The 19,025-nt window shown below is 41.9% G+C and overlaps 1 protein-coding gene across 5 annotated transcripts in view; it reads right to left on the bottom strand.

The window, feature by feature from the left end:
* Positions 1–19,025, bottom strand: part of sgms1b (sphingomyelin synthase 1b) — a 158,173-nt gene that overhangs the window by 93,013 nt on the left and 46,135 nt on the right. For 2 of the 5 annotated variants that reach the window (XM_059653145.1, XM_048551306.2), the window contains exon 1: positions 12,552–12,819. The exons of 1 other annotated variant lie outside the window; for it this stretch is intronic. The gene's annotated coding sequence lies outside the window, so the exon portion shown is untranslated. Of the gene's footprint in view, positions 1–11,751; positions 12,275–12,551; positions 12,820–12,945; positions 13,019–19,025 lie in introns of those variants that run through there. 2 more of the 5 variants (XM_048551312.2, XM_048551307.2) reach the window with 2 other exon arrangements.

The raw sequence follows: 19,025 nt of genomic DNA, 5'->3' as shown, positions 1-19,025 counted from the left end.
TTTCCAAATTTCAGGAAGTTTTGTAGGTTAGATTAGTTTACCATATTCAGATGCACATTTGCCATAATATCATGATTAAATTTAGAGCATGCCAGGAAAACCATCGAAGGTACTTTTTCAGATCATTTCAACTATCTTCCATACCTTTCCAGTGCATCAACTATGGAGAAGGGCTAGACAGGCTGCAGTCATTTTGCTTAGAACAGAGAAAGCAGAAGGGGAGCAGACCTCATTGAAGTGTACACATCTTACAGACATGCTTAGTAGAGGGGTCAACAACCAGGGGCAGAGTTTGGATAGTTTGGAGGGGACTTGTGGAAAAGATCTACCATTTTCTGGGTGAAATATCTGCAGTTCATTGGTTAGAAGGGTGATGCCAGCAAGAACACTGAAGACGTTTACATAGTATTTCACTTGGAACACCACCGCATACAGGCTAAGGATCAATCGCTGGAAAATGCGATCAGAATAGAGAAATACTTAATGATTGAATGGGCAAGATGAGCCAAAGAACCTTTTACTACAAGCTGCAAGGCCATCACTAAATGCAAAACCAGTGTCCTAGCATTTAGAACTTAGCACACAGTCTTAAAAATATTAAATTCAAAAGAAACTTAGTAGGAATCTATTTTACTAAATCACAAATGGTTGCCTTTGAAATGAAGAGCTTCGCCAATTGCAACTGTCTTTCAATTGTAAGGAAAAGTCATTACAAAGATAAGCTTGAATATTCTTCCACGGTAACCAATTACAGTGCCAGGATTTAAAACTTCAAAATGGAAATGCTCTATTGCTTTTCTAAGTAACAGACAGATTTTAAAGAAGAGTTTTAAAGACAAGTAGTAGTAGCATGGTCAGAACAGTGAGGGCAGCATGGTGGCTCAGTGGTTAGCACTGCAGCCTCAGAGCACCAGGGACCACGGTTCGATTCCAGCCTCGGGTGACTGTCTGTGTGGAGTTTGTGCAAACTCCCCATGTCTGCGTGGGTTTCCTCCGGGTGCTCTGGTTTCCTCCCACAGTCCAAAGATGTGCAGGCTAGGTGGATCAGCCATGCTAAACTGCCCAAAGTGTTCAGGGGTGTGTGGGTTATAGGAGGATGGCTCTGGGTGGGATGCTCCAAGGGGCGGTGTGGACTTGTTGGGCTGAAGGGCCTGTTTCCACACTGTAGGGAATCTAATCTAAAAAAAAGAGTTTAAGTACTGAATGACAGAGAACAGGATTGAAGTGATGAAAGGCAAGTGTTATGGACCAGACCAAACCACCCTCAAATATTAAAAGGAGATGGCCTAGACCCTAACTTTTTCCCATTTAAAGGCCCATAAAGTGCTGTATTCCAGACGTAATTTGATTGGTTACACTAATCGATTTTAAGCAAAACGCATTTTATTCTTAATCTACAGTTAAAATACAAACAAAAGAACAATTGGTCCAGTTTTAACTCTATTGGAAAACTTAACAAAAATAATAGATAATTAACTACTCAACAGTAACTCTTCCAATGTAGTAACGTCCCATAAACATATCCTTGGCAAAGGCAAATTCCGTGAAGTAGATGGTTTCACATGCAATGTTTCTCCAGTCGAAGAGGAAAGAACAATCAGCAGAAAATTCTGGTATAGAATGCCAGCTTTCAACTGTAACAGAGAGAAAGGCAGCTTCCACAGCCAAGTTCAAAACCCCAGCAAATACTGAAAGCCAAAGTAAAACCCAAGTTCCGTGGCAGCCTAACTCCACCCGTTCATACTGCTTCTATTATCCAACTTTTTTTAAAAACAAACCTAAGGCGTCAGAAGCTGTTTACTTTATTGGCTATATCCTGGCAACTTCGTCTCAACCTCTTTTCATATATAATAAAAAAAATCAGAACAACATACACCTATTAAAGCTATAAAGTATAAGCTAATATAAATAAGCTATATAAAGTAACTATTGAGTAAAGGGGTGAATGCATAAAAGGCTAGAATTTGAAGCTGAAGAGCAACTTGAAGCAATATCACTCAAGCATATGGGAATCAAGATTCGTAACCTAGTGCGCTGAGGGACTCGGAGTTCCTTCAGATCAACAAGCAATTACTAAAAAAAAATCAGCAATTGAGACATTGATGTCTTTTGGACAAGTTGACACTTTTTAGAAAATAAAAGACCAAGAAAGAAGCTGGTGGAATTCAAGCTCAAAATTAATAGAAATCTAGAACTGAAACCTCACCTCGGTAATGATGACAACAAAAAACTATTATCAATTGTCATAAGAACCCATCTCATTCACTAATGTCCTCGCCAGAAAGAGATCTGCCACGCTTACCCTTCCTCACCTACGTGTGACTGGAGGTGTGAAGTAAGTGTTTGATTCCCACTGCCTTCTGAAATTGCCTAGCCATCTGTTTAAAATAACTGGTGTATGAGCAATGAATGGCTCAGTCCATAACAGCCACACCTCATAAGCTTCAGGGATACCATGGGTGAAATGTAAATTTTAAATCACAAAGGCTACTGCAGAGTTTCATCTGTATAGCAATTATACAATTAAGCATCAAGACCAGGGAAAGAAAATGGAGCATAGTTTATTGTCATTTCAAAAATTACTAAAAATATAATTCAGCTGCTACAACATAACTCAGGGGGGATTGGAAAATTCACAGATCCTCTTACACAGTACATCAAGTGGAACTTGATTCTACACAGTCTGCTAAAAATGAAAAATCAAATGTGTTTTCTAACTTTTTAATTACTTAATACTACTGCCCTCAAGTGGGGCTGAGAGCTCTGAATCAGCAATTACTAGCAGGGAGTCCAATCAAGTTTAAAAACTTTTGTAGCAGTTCCCTGGGGAACTGGGGAAGCACAAAGAATGATGGAGAAACTCAACAGATTTGGTAGCATCTGTGCAAACAGAAAGAGTTAATGCTGAGTCCAGCATAACTCAGCTTCAGGATTGAACTTTTCAAGAGGAGTCATATAGGACTCAAAACACTAGCCATAGCTCTTGCCACATGCTGCTAGATCCATTGAGTTATTTTCCAATTGCAAATTTTTTTTTAAGTGTACATAGGTACTAAAGCAGTTTTGTAATATGGGAAAACTGTAAAAAAAAAACAAAAATTGTCACCTGACATTCCCTGCAGTTGCAAAGACTGAAGACACTTCTTACTTATTCAGGGTACTTTATACACAGTGAGGCATCGATAGGGTCTGACAACAACATGAAAAAGATTCACAAAAATGTTACCAAAACTGGAAGGTTTGAGTTTCAAGGTAAGGTTGGGAATATCCCATTCTGTCATCTGGTTTGAAATAAAGTGTGATGCCAACAGCACAGATTCAATTGCTCTACAGACTAAAGTCAACCAGAATGGGAGAGATTGAGAAAGTTAGGACCAAAGTGTGGTGAACGTCAGATCAAATCTCCATCTGTAATCTCTCTCGGGATCAACGGCAACTTTACTTTTACCACTATCTGGATGGCTATTTAAAAGGAAAAAAATTTTGAAAATTCAAGGTAGTTGATAAGTCTTAAACGAATGAAAATTTAGTGATTTCCATAGCAAGAATAAATTTAATGCTACAGATACAAAAAAAGTGCATTATTTCACCACTGTTTGGGGTTTCATGGATAAAGATATTAAATAACAGCTTTAAATTTTCATAATATTTGCAAATATCTTTATAGTTCAGAAATACATTCATAAACAGTTTATAATACAATGCTGCTAAAGGCAGATCAGATCACCTTAGTGACTTAAACTGTCAACATTCCTTCAAATTTGTTCAAAAAGGTTAAAAATGCTTTTGGAGTTGTATATTTAATCCAAGAATTCCTAAATCAATTCTATGTTAAATGCCCTCTCTTTTCACAATCCTGCTTAGGTGACAGCCAAGAAATGTTGAAATAGTGATTCCACCATCTTCCCACGCACTATGTCAACAAAAAAGTGACAGCGTGGCTTAGGAATTGAAATCATCTGACCCGTACAGTACGATTTTGCTCAAGCATGAAACTGTATCAGGTCATTCCCTTATCTTGTTGTTGGGAAGCAACAGTTAAATCCTTGCCTTAGACATTTCACCTGATTTCTAAAGACAGTAAATTTTTAGCTGGGACTCATTACTTCATTGTTCAGATATTAGGTGCCCATTAGACACAAGGTACCTGCAAACAGCAGAAATAAATCTCAATTTCTGGATAAGTGGAGTTATATTTTCTGGCATGATTAAACATTAGAATTCTATGCACAAATCCACTAAAAGAATATTTTCTGAAACAACAGTGCACAGCATCATTGTCCATAAATACCAAGGTCAGAGGATAACAGTAAATGCAAAACCTCATCGTGGTTTGCATTTAGTGTCAGGAATATCTATTATGAATATTTTATTGATACTGACATGGCACAGAACCAAGCTGAGCAGTAAGTAATATGGATAATGCTCCAACTGGGTCATGGAGATTAATTTAAGAGACTGCCAAGCAGCAGTGATGTAAAAATAAAAACAAAAACCAAAACCAAGCAATTTCCAATCAAATTCTTTCTATTCCAGCCAGTAAAAAAAACTGGATCATCCGCACAAATGGGGAAAGTTCAGAGTAAGCACACTGAATTTCTACCTTATTAGCATTTACCTGTAGACAATCAATCTTTGAACCATATGATCAGTGAATAATTACAGCACACAGAAAGAGCGCTTGCGTGCAATCCAACCATAACACTGTAGCTATTTTAATCAAGTTATTTGGACACATTATGACACACATCAAGGGTAGGAAAACCGAACCTAGACCTTCTGGCTCAGACCCAGGGGTACTGCCATTGTACCACAAGAACTATAAACACATTGGATAAATGCAAGCTGCACAAGGTTTGCCTATTATAGGTAACAGGTGTCACTCAATGCTCATTTGGTGAATTTGTGACCCAAATCCCCACCTTCATTGATTCATTTTATTCAAAGTTCCACCCACTCTCATCACCTCCATGTTACCTGTTTATTCTGATTGAATATTAAAAGAATTAAAATGGCATAGAGAAATCTGTCTCCTGTATGAATCAATTCATTTTAAAAGAGTTATTAGCAGAGCCATCAGCAGCAGAATATAGGGCAACTCTGCTCAAACAAATTGTAATCTGGTCCCAGCAATTCAATGAGTTTAAAATATTATATTGTCCCAAGGACAGAATGATAAAGCTGATCTTTGTCCTAGACAGGCAGATGGATGATTAAACACACGGATTAAATATTGGAAATAATCTACCTCCTGCAACACATTTTCTGTCAGAGGTTTTGGGGTTTTTGCACAAATTTTATTTCAGCCTTTAAAATTTAAATATTGGCTCATCATACTAAAGTTCGTACCATGCACCCATAAAAGCTCCAAGATAACAAGATACAAAAGGTTGTTCACGTTTATAACTTTTTATAGAAAAGGCTGAGAACTCTACTTGATAGTAGTTTTACTGGCTCAACATTGCCATATTGTACAAGTAGTTTACAACCACTGCTTATAACATTAAGAACAATTACATCTGTAATTAGTTCTGTTTTACAAGCAATTAAGGCATCCTTGATGAAACTGTTGCTCATTCAAAAAAAAGGGACACTGGTGCCAGAGGTTTGGGTATTGTAGAATCATAACAATTTGCATTTAAAATAATAAGACATCAAGACATTTCACTGAAGCATTATTTTGACACAGATCCCAAAAATTCATTAGCACAGTGTAAAGCAGTAGGTTGTAAAAGCTTTTTAAAGGGAGGGAAAGGCAGCCACGGAGAAAGATGGCAACAGCAGTACTGGATTAGAGAAACTAATCCAGAGTTTATCTATATTAACAAAGTAGTAATGAAAATCCACACATTCAACAAGCCAGGGTGAACAAATGCAAGGGTTTCACAGAGCTGTAGGCTAAAGGAAGTGACAGAGACAGAGGGCAAGACTGAAGAGTGACTTGAAAACAAGAGTTACTTAATAAATAAGTAAAATCAAGGCAGTGGTAAACCAGGATCTGAATCATGTCAGTCAGCGAACAAAAGGAGTAAAAAGGATATTACACAACTCAGTAAGACACATGCAATGTTTTAAACAAATTCAGGTTTACAGAGGGTACAAAGGGGGAAAGGCCAGCCAGCATATCATCGGAAAAGTCACAGTAAGAGGAATTGATGAGTGTTTCAACAACATATGAGCTGAGCTAAGGGTGGAAACAGTTTGAAGGAGAAAACTTGGCAGCTCTGCGGTGAAGGATATAGGATGAGTTCACTTCAGGGTCAGATAAGGCAGCAACACCTTAACATCCCAAGGTAAAGAAGAGGGTTTTGGAATGGTGCTCATGCTGAGAAGGATGACAATGACATCAAAACCAGAGGCTAGATACACATATTTTATGTAAATTGATAAATAATGAAAATAAGCAAAAATAAGGTGCACTTTGTGTGTCTTAAAAAGTCACAAAAAGAGATGAAAAGCAAGGAAATTTAGGGAGAAAATTCCAGAGCTGAGAGCCCAGAGGCCAAACAGCTGAAGACAGTCACCAACAGTGGATCAATTCAAGCTGAAATGCTCAGGACGACAGAACACTGGTCAGCACTGCTGCCCCACAGCACCAGGCACCCGCGGTCAATTCCAGCCTTGGGCAACTGTGTGTGGAGATTACACGTTCTCTCCGTGTCTTTCTGTCGAGTGCTCCAGTTTCCTCCCACAGTCCAAAGAAGTCCAGGTTAGGTGGATGGGCCATGATAAATGCAGATTTGGTAAAATAAAAGGCAGCAGGGTGGGTCTGGAGGGATGCCTTTTGGACGGCCAGTGCAGACTGAGCCAAATGACCTCTTTCTGCACTGTAGAGATTCTACAATTCTATGATTCTAATTCAGAATTGCAGTGGGTGCAGATATCTCAGAAGGGTTGTCTAACTGCTGGCAGTTAAAGGAAGAGATAAGGTCTCAAGAATCTACAAATAAATTTGGAGTATTCTAAAAAACCGGGGCAGTGACTAAAACAGTGGGCAGTATGCATTCAGGGAATATAGAGATGACACACGAATGGAATTTGGTCCAAGCCTAGATTCAGGTCAAGTATTGGCAAAGATCTGTAGCTCAGGTTGTGGAGGAGGTTGTTGACTTGCTCGCTGAGCTGGCTTGTTCTCGTTTAAGTGTTTCGTCACCATGCTAGGTAACAACATCAATGGAACCTCTGATGAAAGGGTGTTGTTCTACTCCACTTGGAATCTATGCTGTCCTGTCCATTATGAGGAGTACTGTCATTTCCAGCTTTGATCTGAATGGATTTATATATGGGGTCCAATTCTACGTTTGTTGATTGAAGCATGGGTGGAGAACTATGCCTCCGTGAAATCCCGAACTTGTCTACGTTTGGCTTGGGCTACGATGGTTACTTTGTCCCAGTTAAACTGATGGCCTTTGTTGTCTGAATGTACAGACATGAAGGAGAGTTAATTGTGCTGTTTTGCTGCTCACTGATGTTCATGTATTCTAATGGCTAGTTTCCTTCCTGTCTGTCCGACAAAGTTTGTGGCAGTCGTTGCGTAGTATTTTGTAAACTACGTTCGTTCTGCATGTTGTGGGAATGGGGTCATTAATCCTTCTAAGTGTTTGTCGTAGCGTGGCTGTGGGCTTGTGGGCCAGCGTGACTCCCACTGGTCTTTGGAGTCTTGTTGTCAGTTCTGAAAGCCTCCTTATGTTGGTTAAGAGTGTTACGTACTGTGCCCTCCTGTTGTTGTCTGTTACGTAGGCATTTGTGGATGAATTTGCAGGGATATCTGTTTAAGGCAAGGATCTTGTACAAGTAATCTTCTTCTTCCAAGAGTCAGGTAGCTGAGCTTTGGATTACTTAAAATTTTACAGATGGTAGGACACAAACAATTTTCACACCATATCTACACTACACGAAGTATAACCAGAATGGCACTTGACTACCAAGAGGTAAACAAACTTAAACTTCGTAAAGACCAAGAGAACTGCGCAATGCACTAAATCAGAAACAAAAATATAGAGAGCATCCTGGAAAAGCTCACCGGGTCAGGCAGCATCTGTGAGGAGAAATCAGAAATAACATTTCTGATCCGGTGACACTTCCTCAGAACTGGGGATCTCAGAATTCATTTCTGAGGAAGGGTCACCCGACTCAAAACGTTGACTCTGGTTGCTCTTCACAGACGCTGCCAGGCCTAATGAGCTTTTCCAGCAAACTCAAACTTAGTTCTGTCTACACCAACTCAGATCCACCAAAAGTAATGAGTCAGCAATAGAATACATGCATCCAGCATGCATGACACAACTACCACATCTTCCTAAATCTGCAAAACCACATTTGCAGAGACATCTGCCCTATTACACAAGCAACCATGTGCACACAATAGAATTTTAATTCTTGGGTAACAGAATGTTATGCGCACTGGAGTTAAAAAGCACAAATTGAACACAACTTCCGCCATTTTGAAACATTTAATCAGATGGCAATACCACCATGAAGTAACTTCTATTTCCCACGAGAAACCATAACAGCTTACACTCTTATAGTGCCTCCCCCAAAAAAAAGTCATACAAATGGTATCATATTAAAGCAACCATCTTCCAAAAGTCAATACACTGTGGAGGTGGAGGAACACAGCAGGTCAGGCAGAGGAGGAGAGTTGAGGTTTCAGGCTGAGACCTTTTGAAGGAGGGGAAGGGAGCTGGGAAATAAATAGAGGAAAGAGGGCTGGGGCGGGGGCAAGGGCAAGGTAGGTGGGATGACAGGGATTGGTGGGAAGAAAGATGGACAGATAGTAATCAAATCAAGGAGGTGGGAATAAGGATGAGGGGTGGGCATGGGATGAGACAGGGTTTGGGGGAAGGGAAGAGATTTTGAAACTGGCAAATTCTATATTTAGGCCATCGGGCTACAAGCTCCCGAGGTGCTGCTCCTCCAGTTTGTATGGCATCATTGTGACACTGGAGGCAGCCCTGGATGAACATATCAGCAAGGGAATGGGAAGGGGAGTTAAAATGGTTAGTGCCCAAAAGGCATGGTTGATTATAGCGTATGGAGTGCAGGTGCTCCGCAAATCAATCACCGAGTCTATGTTTGGTCTTGCTGATGTAGAGGAGACCACATTGGGAGGAACGGATACAGCAGACCAGTTTGGAGGATGCACTGGTGAACCCCTTCCAAAAGTAGTAAATGTCAGGAAGACAGCCTGAATGCTTGATGAGAAGTGGTTTCAGGAAAACATTATAAAGGAAAGAGGAAATTTTTAAAAGGGTTGATTTTCAAGAATTAAAACCCAGAAAGCAGAGCTGCCAGTGTAAAGGCAAATGCCATAAGGGTGTACAAGAGACCAGAGAGTTGGAGGAACTTAAAATGAACATAGAGCTGCAGAACATTAACGATTGAGAGTGACAAGGCTATTATTCTCATACAATTATTCAAATTTTACTTAAAGGGCAAGGGACTAGCATTCAATTTAGATCAGAAAATACTGAGCTCGGGCATGAAATAGAAAAAAAACACAGAAAATGCTGGAAAAACTCAGGAGGTCTGGCAGCATCTATGGTGAAAGTAACAGTTAAGATTTTAAGGCCAATGACCCTTCTCCAGTTCTGAAGAATAGATTTGAGGCGGAAGACAACATGAACAGCTGTGTTTGGATGAGCTAATGTTCACACAGGATAAAACATTAATGGTTAAGGGTGAAAGGCTGGATAACAGGTAACAAAATTGCTCAATACACATCAACATCCAGGCAATTTACAGTGATAAGACTTGAAACTTCTCGCAGTTCAGCTGTTTCTTGATCAACTTGGGCAAACTACTAGGCTGGAACATGAGCCTGTTACAGCATGTCTGTCGCAGTGTGTTCCTGTTCTATGCCTTCAAGGTAGTGAAGAAAGAATGAAATAATCACCTGGTGGCCTCAGTGCAAGTCACACTCACATTTGGCTCAAATAGTATGAGTAGAGATCCAGTGAACCATCAGAAGCAATTAAGCAATGCAACAGGCTGTAATGGCATTTCAAAAAAAGTGTACAGTAAATAAGCAAAGCTCACAATCACAGCTTCTACTGGGTATTTGAACTGAATACCAGCACAATAAGAGTAACCAGATCCTTTATTTAAATTGTTTTCTAAATTTATGAGGTTCAATCACACATTGAAGAATGGTTCATAAACCACGCAGGCTTAAATGCTAGCAGATTTGAAAACAAGTAATGCAGAAGTTGTACACTGCATGCAAATTTGGCCCCACTAGAGCACCGCGCTATTCCTACCTTTCCACAATCACCCAACAATCCTGTAAATTGAGTTGTAAATACAGATTCATGCCATGTCTAAAATATCACAAAGACACTTGAAAGGTAAGCAACTAGGTCACAAGAGGGCTATTTGGTAAATTCAATGGTTACAGGCGCACTTTCCAGATCAGAAACACTGCAAGATCTTCTTGCAGAATATGTCTCAATATCAAAATTACTCAAGACGTCTGAAGTATTTCACTCTAAACCCTCTGCTGAGGCGAGACCTTTTTCAATTATAATGTCATAAGTCAGTGGATTTAACAAAATACAACTTCCAAGGAGCAACTCTCGATTTTTTATGAAATCAAAATGTAATTCCCCGCAATGACCATTAGTCAAATGGACATTTACACATCAAGTAACACCAGGCTAGCTGTTGGCTGTATGCTTTCGAGTCAAATGGTACAGATTTACTGAGTCTTTGTTAGTCCATGTTAACACATTTTTCCTGGAACACAAGTTTAAGCTATCAAGCAACCTAGTTCTAGGTTTTCACTGCAAGGTTTGAAAGTGCCAAGAATATACCTGGAAGGTTGTTAGCAAAATTTTTACCCACAGAAAGGTACTTACACATACAACTGGTAGGAGTTAATGACATCAGAAGATGCCACATACAAAATGATCTGTCAACCATAAAGAAATGGGATTTGTTCTGGGACCATAATCAAATTATCAACTCTATGTTGAAAAATCAAATACTTTTCCAACAACTAAATGAAACTGTCCATTTTCATCACAGAGTAACAAGTCAAACTGCCGGATAGGCTGTGTAAAAGAAAAGTGTAAGATTTAACCTTCTACAGAATTAAAATTTAATATTTAAATCTTCAATGTTCTCAAAACAACTTATTCTGTATTTTTCTGACAACCTCAATCTCACTGCCCTATCAAGAGTAATAATACAGTAAAATGAATAGCTCCTGGGGCCACATGAAAACCACAGCAAGGATCCACGCCCTGTAATGGGTCAGTCTATAACAGTAACTCCAGAGATCCCACAACGCGAACATCTGAGATGCATGCTTGCAAGCGCAGGAAATATGACTTGCGATGAACAAAAAAGTGCCAACACATCCAAGCATTTTCAACGAGCAAGTTGTGCACATTCACAAGCCAAAGACACAGCGCGACTGGACTGACACATTAAACCACCAGACAGCATTTGTGCCTTTGCCATGCTTTGTGGCATCTACAGCGTGCCCTGTGGTATTTCGGTTGTGTCCTGGGTTAAGACTATGCTCTCATTAGCAGAAAACCTCAAGTTACCTAACCAAAGCATTACATCACAAACTCATGTGTAAATACAAAGCCGATTTTTAGCCAAAGGGGCTGAAAATGGCAAAGTTCAATGCATTTCCTCGAACTGGATGTGGACGAGGACATCACAAAGACACAGGACGGACACGGACACACACGATGGCTAGACTTACGTCCTCGGCAAAAATAGTTCTCATTGCAAACTTACACAGCAAGGTCCCAGGAAGAGCAGAAACACCTTCCTGGGATGATGATGGTGATGGTTGTTAAAAAGCTCCTGTGGGCTCTACACACTCTCCCCTCTCTGTCACACAGAGACGTTCCTGGCTGCGAATGAACACTTTCACCGTCCACTCCCCGGTGGTCGATGCGACCGAATCTGCCTGCTTTGGGGGGGGGGGGGGGTAAGAAGGGGACCTCCAGCCCCTCAGAAAACCTGGGAGTCCCAGAGCCGGGGCGAAGGAGAGAACCAAGTTGGGCGGCTTTAATTTTTTTTGCAGAAACTTCGCGGTGGGGTGTGTGTGTGTGTGGTCGGTCAGGGCAGGGTCCTGCTGCCTTGTGACAAGCGGGGAATACCCTCACCGGAGCCCGAGCACCTTTCCTCGCCTCACTCAGGGGAGACGGTTAGACGCCCCAGGGGGGGCGGGCCTCTCTGGGCCCAGGGGAAAAGGGAGGCCAGGGCCCGGCACCGGGAGTCCAGCCCAGCCCAGCTTCGCTCCGCCCAGAGAGCGGCCCCCGGGCTCCCCCCCACCGCCCCGTCGCGCCAGGCCGGGGCCTGCCGTGCTCCCGGGTTTATCTTGTATCACTGCCCCCCCCCCCGGTACAATCGCCGAGAGCCCCCGGGCTCCGGGGCACCCAGCCTCACTCCCTCACACCCTGTTGCGCAGCCTCTCTGGATCCGAGCTGCCAACCACCCCCCGCAAGAGGAATGAAACCGGGAGAACGGCCTGAAGGCGGCCCGGCAGCGAGCGGACACACAGACACAACGGTCCCCGGCCCCTCACTCACCGCCCGGTCCCGGTCTCGGAGCCGCCGCCGCCTCAGGGCCCGCCGCTGGAACACGGTGTCGGTGGCCGCGCGCTGGCTCCCTCCGCCCCTGAGCACCGCCGGGTCCTACTGCCCGCCGCGTCGTACTCCCGGCCCTCAGTGCCTCGCCGGGTCCGACTGCCCGCCCCCTCCGCTAGTTCGCACCGCCATGTACTACTGCCCACTCCTGAGCGGCACCAGGTCCTACAGTCCACCCCCGCTGCCAGTGAGCACGGTTGGGATCTACTGCCCACCCTGAAACACCAGAGTCCAATGCCTGCCGTGCTCCACCTCTAAGCACTACCGGGTCCTACTGCCCACCCCGAGAGTCGTCAGGTCCTCCAGCCTGTCCCCTACATCTGAGCATCGCCCTCACCTCTTTCGCCAACCGACACAACCACCTAGCCGTCTGCCATGGATGCTGCTGGGTCCTACTGCCCACATGTCCACTTCCGACTGCCATAGGATCTACACACCAATACTTCCGCCACAAATTAATTAACTCATTGATTGATTGTTGTCAGATGTACTGGGATACAGTGAAAAGTGTTGTATTGTGTGCCCATTTCTGTTTCTGAGCTCAGCACAGGACTTACTTTTGAACACCACCAGGTGCTACTGCCTGCTTTCCCCAACACTGAAGGCTATAGTTGACATTGCTTTGCATTTCCACTTGTCACACTTCACATCTGGAGGCTACTCTCTCCTACTTTACACTGTCCATGGTGCCACTGAACCCTAATAGCTAAACCTCAAACTCTGACTGCCATCTGATCCTCCACCTCAGTCAACCCTTGAGCAGCACCAGATCAAGCCTGTCAGTCCTTCACCCCCATGTCTTTCCCACCACTGTCTTCACCTCTCAGTACCAACAGATCACATAATTTCCCTCTCTGCCTCTGGACATCATCAGGTCCTACCACTCAGACGTTGCCACTGGGCAATGCCCTGTTACCTTTTTTTTGCCAGAACCCATGAGGAACCAGGATCACTAACAGTTGCCAAGCACACACTGTTTTCCAGCACTAACATGCCAAAATGCCTGTTCAGTATTACAGGGGATGTAGCATGTCAAGCTGCAACAATACACTGACTCAACTGTGCCTGGCACTGATACAACTATTTCTGGTTCTCTGTAATTTGACCCTTAGACACTGAACAACTGCATCCAATTCCAGGCACATGCCTATAATGAGTGAGGACATACCTGGTATTAGTATACTGAATACTTGCTGTTAATTTTGGAGGCATATTTGTCGCTAACACATGGACCAAATTGATGCAGAGATGGGTATGATAGCAACACACTGTGGACGGTGTCTAATTCCAGGGTCACGTGGCACTGACACACTGAGGAACTCTGTCTCATTTAAAGAACATGTGGTACAGACACAGCAAGGAATCATGCCTCACTCCAGGGAGATATGATGAAGTCACACTAAAGACCTGTGTCTTACTCCAGGAAGACAAGATACAGATGCTCTGTGGTACTATGTCTCATTCTACTAATATGTGGTCTGATCACAAGAAGAAACTATGTCTGTCTCCAGGGACATGTGGTCTGAGCACTCATGAGGAACTGTGTCTTCTTGCAGGGACATGCCATACAGATGCACCGGGAACTGTATCACACTCCAGGAATATGCCATACAGACATTCTGAGGAAATGTGTCTCACACGATGCAGAAATTGGGGAGTTGGTAAATAAAAGGGAGAACAGCCATAGATTACAGAAGGATATAAACGGGCTCGTCAGACAGGCTGATGAGTGGTAAATGGACCTCAATCCAGATAAGTGTGAAGTGGTGCACTTGGGTGGGACAACCAAGAGCAAGGGAATTTGTGATGAACAGTAAGACGCTGTGAAGCACCAAGCTCATGTCCCTTGAGTGAGATATAGTTCCCATGTGTATTCAGACCATTTGTTACTGCAGTGAGACACAGGACCACAGAGCATGTTTTCAGCTTATTTTCAGCTGAAACTGTACAAAATGTTTGTTAAGCCACAGCTAGAGTATTATGTGCGGTTCTGGAATCTATGTTACAGGAGAGATGTAATGACACTGAAGAAGTACTGAAGATTTGCTGATGGCACTGTGGAGATTTACCAGGGTGTTGCCTGAGCTGGAGCGTTTCAGTTATGAAGAGAGACTGGACAGATTGACGTTGTTTTCCTTAGAGCAGAGGAGATTGAGAGTAGTCATGATTGTGATGTATATAATAAGGTGGGGCATGGATAAGGCAGACAGGAAGAAACTTTCCCTCGATGGAGAGACCAATGACCTGGCGCATTGATTTAAGAAAAGGGACAGAAAGTTGAGAGGGAATATGAGGAAAAGTTTTTTCACCCAGAGGCTGGTGGGAATTTGCAACTCAGTATCTGTAAAGATGGTAGAGGCAGAAATCCTCATAATATTTAGGAAGTATATAGATATGTACTTGCGATGCTAAGGCATACAGGCTATGGTCCAAGTGTGGGGAATATGGGATTAGAATGCTAAGATGATTGTTTTGATTGAAACGATGTAATGAGCTAAAAGTTTTTTTTCCGTGCTATAGATCTCTGTGACTGTTTGACTCTCTGCGACTCACGATACAGGCACACTGAGGGACTGTGTTTTACTCCAGGAGCGGGCAGTAGAGAAATACAGTGCAAGTGTGTTTTACTGTAGCAGTATGTCGTACAGACACACGAGGAACTGTGTCTTGATGCAGGAAGACGAGATATGGAGACTCTGAAGAACTCTATCTCACTCCAGTAACATGTGGCACAGACACATTGAGGAAGTATGACTCTCTCCAGGGACATGGGATCTGAACACACTGAGGAATTGTATCCTATTGCAAAGATATGCTGTACAGGGAACTGTATCTCACTCCAGGAACATGCTGTACAGACACACTGAAGAACTTGGTCCCTCTCCAGGAACAGATGGCACTGATGCCCTGGGCCGGGCATACCTGGCTGTTGGCTACATGCTTGGGAGTTGAACCAATGATAAATAGGCCTCATCAGTGACAGAACCAAAAGTAGAAAATGTTGGAAAAACTCAGCTAGCCTGGCAGCATCTATGGGGGAAGAGATCAGATTTAACATTTCAGGTCCCGTGATCCTTCTTCAGAGCTCTGTTCTTGATTTCGAGCCTATGTAGTTCTTTTGGCCTCACCAGTGATAGAATTGTAGATCACAGCTCAGAACAGATATATAACAGAACCGAGAACAGCAAAAGAAAACGTTGAGTGTATACACCAGAGACTCGCCTGAAGTGACATAGACTGTTCCCATTGACACAAATGGAACTAAAACTCTAAATGGAATACCTGATTTGAGATACACCTGTAACATGAAACATCAAATGACAGAGGCTCACAAGTGACCCTCACAAGATGCCAAGATAAGTTGCTGACACTGACTCCATCCAGGAAATTGATGCCACTAGCATAATGACTGACACCAGAAATAAACATGAGAATAGAATCCTTATGTTGTACAAACCAAAAGTATTGATTAATTCCAAGAGCACACGTGTCAATTATTGAGTCCCACTAACATCAATAGTCTTGATGTATGGCACCTTCAATGTGGATACAGTCCTTTGCGATTCTGGGGAAGGACAAATTTGAGCTTTTTTGGTGGAAGAACAATCAGCTGAGTTACTTTCCAGCCATGTGCCCAATGTTCCAATATTTGCTGCACCCAGACAATCCAGGAAAATCTCCCCGAACTGTCAGCACCAGTAGCTCTCTAACTAGGAAAATACTAGCTCATCAGATAACTGTACACCCAGAGATTCATCCTATCAATATGGGCTCGTACTCAAACTGGGATTTTTTTCTCAGGCAGGATATTTGGTCTGCTCCTGTCCCAATTCAGCATTAACAGAATTGTTTGAGATTCAAGGAAAAATAATCTTTCTAGCAATATGTCTAACACCAAAAACAATTAGCAACCAAATTAGGGTTACCCATTGCATTAACAATGTTAGTTCCATAGGCACTTAGCGCTGGAATGTTAAGACCTTTGACCTATGAACCTCTGTCCTACAGTGACTGCTGAAGAGTCTTAAATACTCAACACACCTAGCCAGATCATTATCCACTCCTTTGTATGTCCAACTGTTCTTCTCTTCCTTCGGACTACATCCCCACCAACTGTTTACTCCTTTCCCCCTCCTCCCACCCTATCTTTTGCATATAAACTGACATTTTCCTTGCTACCATCAGTTCTGTGGAAGGGTCCCAGATCCAAAACGCTAACTCTGATTTTTTCTTCACAGATGCTGCCAGACCTGCTGAGCTTTTCCAACAACTTCTGTTTTTATTTCTGATTTACGGCATTCACAGTTCTTTCTGTTTTTATTTAGTCTTAAATGCTCCTTTATCAGCCAATTTCGTATGATCATAGGTAACAAACATATCGAGTGTGTTGATTACAAAATCCAGTTTTAATTTATGGTTTGTTATTGTTAATGTATGGAACTGACTGGTACCAGTGTATGTCATAAGCCAGTTAGGTCTTTATTTTGAATCCAATGGATGAATTGGCTTAATCCATTACTACAAATTTGTTGCAAAGATTGGATTTATTTCTCTCCAGTATATCACAGTGCAATCTTCTGGTGTCAAGGAAATTACCAATTGATTTAATCATATTTTAGCTTTAATGAAATATGCAAGCACTTAGGTATGGTGCGGATCTTTATGAAGCTCTATGTGAAAGGATTGTTGCTTCCACTGGTGAGTTTAACTATAACTTACTCAGAATATATAACTTGTACATCAGAACTGAGATGTTTTGGAAAAATACTGGATTATAGCGTTGCACAATTCAGACTAATGACAACTGAAGACCTAATGGTGGCAGTATCATGGGCATAATTACTCAGGCTTTCACAGAGGATGCTGAAGCAGGAGCCGACAGTAACCATCTTGAAAATAAGTAACTGAAATGGCAGGGTTTTGTCAAAGTTATGTAGTGTAGGTGGGAATAATTTCGGAACGATGAACAGTTGCGAACCTTGAGAGTTAAAAAATACAGAACTTTTGTGTTTTCTATTTTGGCATTTCTCTTCAGTCTAAGCTTCTTTTAAAGCCAAAATAATTCTGTCTGCATCAAACAATGAAGTAATGCCTTCAGTGTGCTTAGCACAGTCAATAGCATTCTTAACACTGAGGGAGAAGGTTCCACCCTAGAGAATTGAACATAAAATCAAGTTTGACTCTCCTGTACAACTTGCCAAAGATGCTTCATCTCAGCTGGGATGTAAAAATACTAATGACTATATTACAGATGTTCTGGCTCTACTTAAAGAAGAGCAAGGGATTCCTCCTGACTATCTCTATTCCTCAACTAACATCACCAAAAAAAGGAGACTTTATGATAATTATCACTTTGTTATTTGTGGACTCTTGCCGTGCCGAAGTTTGTTGCTGCATTTCCTATATTACAATTGTGGCTAATATTGAAAAATGTAGTAAATTGAGATGTTCTGAGGTCATCAAAGGTACTATATGAATATAAATCGTTTTTTTCTTTATATTACAGAATCTGCTCAGCATTTCAAACATTTTGTGTATTTATTTCACATTTCCAACCACAGGCCATTGCCTTTGCTGGGTTGTTTGCTTTAACCAGATGAAAAGCAGGTTTAAGATAATTGGCAAAACAACCAGAGGTGACCAGAAGAAACAGAAGAGTTGATCATTGTTGTGACCTGCAATGTGCTGCCTGAAAAAGTGACAGAGGCAACACAAGAATAACTTTCCAAAGGAATGTGGTTAAATACTTCAAAGGGAAGGTTTTGGTGCACCAAATTTATTCTTATGTCATTATTTTTTTCTTGTAGTGAATGACTGCACTGAATGACTGTCCCCATATATGCCATTGCAATTTCAAGTTGCTGTCATGTAATTCATCCAGCGTGAACCTATCCCATTTTTGGGGTTAGGCTCTCAACTCAGCTGCACCTTATTCAACAAGGCTTAATGATTTACAATAAAAGTGTAATAGCTTGAAATTCATATCAAATCACCAATTCTGTGTTGATTGCCTCTGTAAGTCCACAACAGCGAACCCAACGGAGGTGCAGGGTGTCATGGAGAGTAACTTTCAGATTTCTGAGTTGAACTGCACAGTGCAAATACCAAAAGTTGCTATCAATTCTGCAGTTTAATGACTGCAAATGTCAACAGCTTCACCATCTGCAATTTCTTGGCCAACGGCTTTAGTCATCACAAAGTGTATTTGCAGAAAATTATAGATCAAAGATATTATCTGGGTTTAATATTTTAAAAAAGGGCAATGACAAATGTCAAATTGATGCAGTGCAATGCAAATATACCTCTAACCTGTATTGCTGTTTCTTATGTGTATACTATTCAGTTTTGAGATCTCTAAATATCTTCCAACTAAGAAATTCCTGCTTGATGTTTGTCAAGGCCTTGATAACAACTAGA

The sequence above is a fragment of the Stegostoma tigrinum genome, chromosome 20 (genome assembly GCF_030684315.1).
Source record: "Stegostoma tigrinum isolate sSteTig4 chromosome 20, sSteTig4.hap1, whole genome shotgun sequence".
Classification (NCBI taxonomy): Eukaryota; Metazoa; Chordata; class Chondrichthyes; order Orectolobiformes; family Stegostomatidae; genus Stegostoma; species Stegostoma tigrinum.
This window is presented reverse-complemented; position numbering and strand designations above follow the sequence as displayed.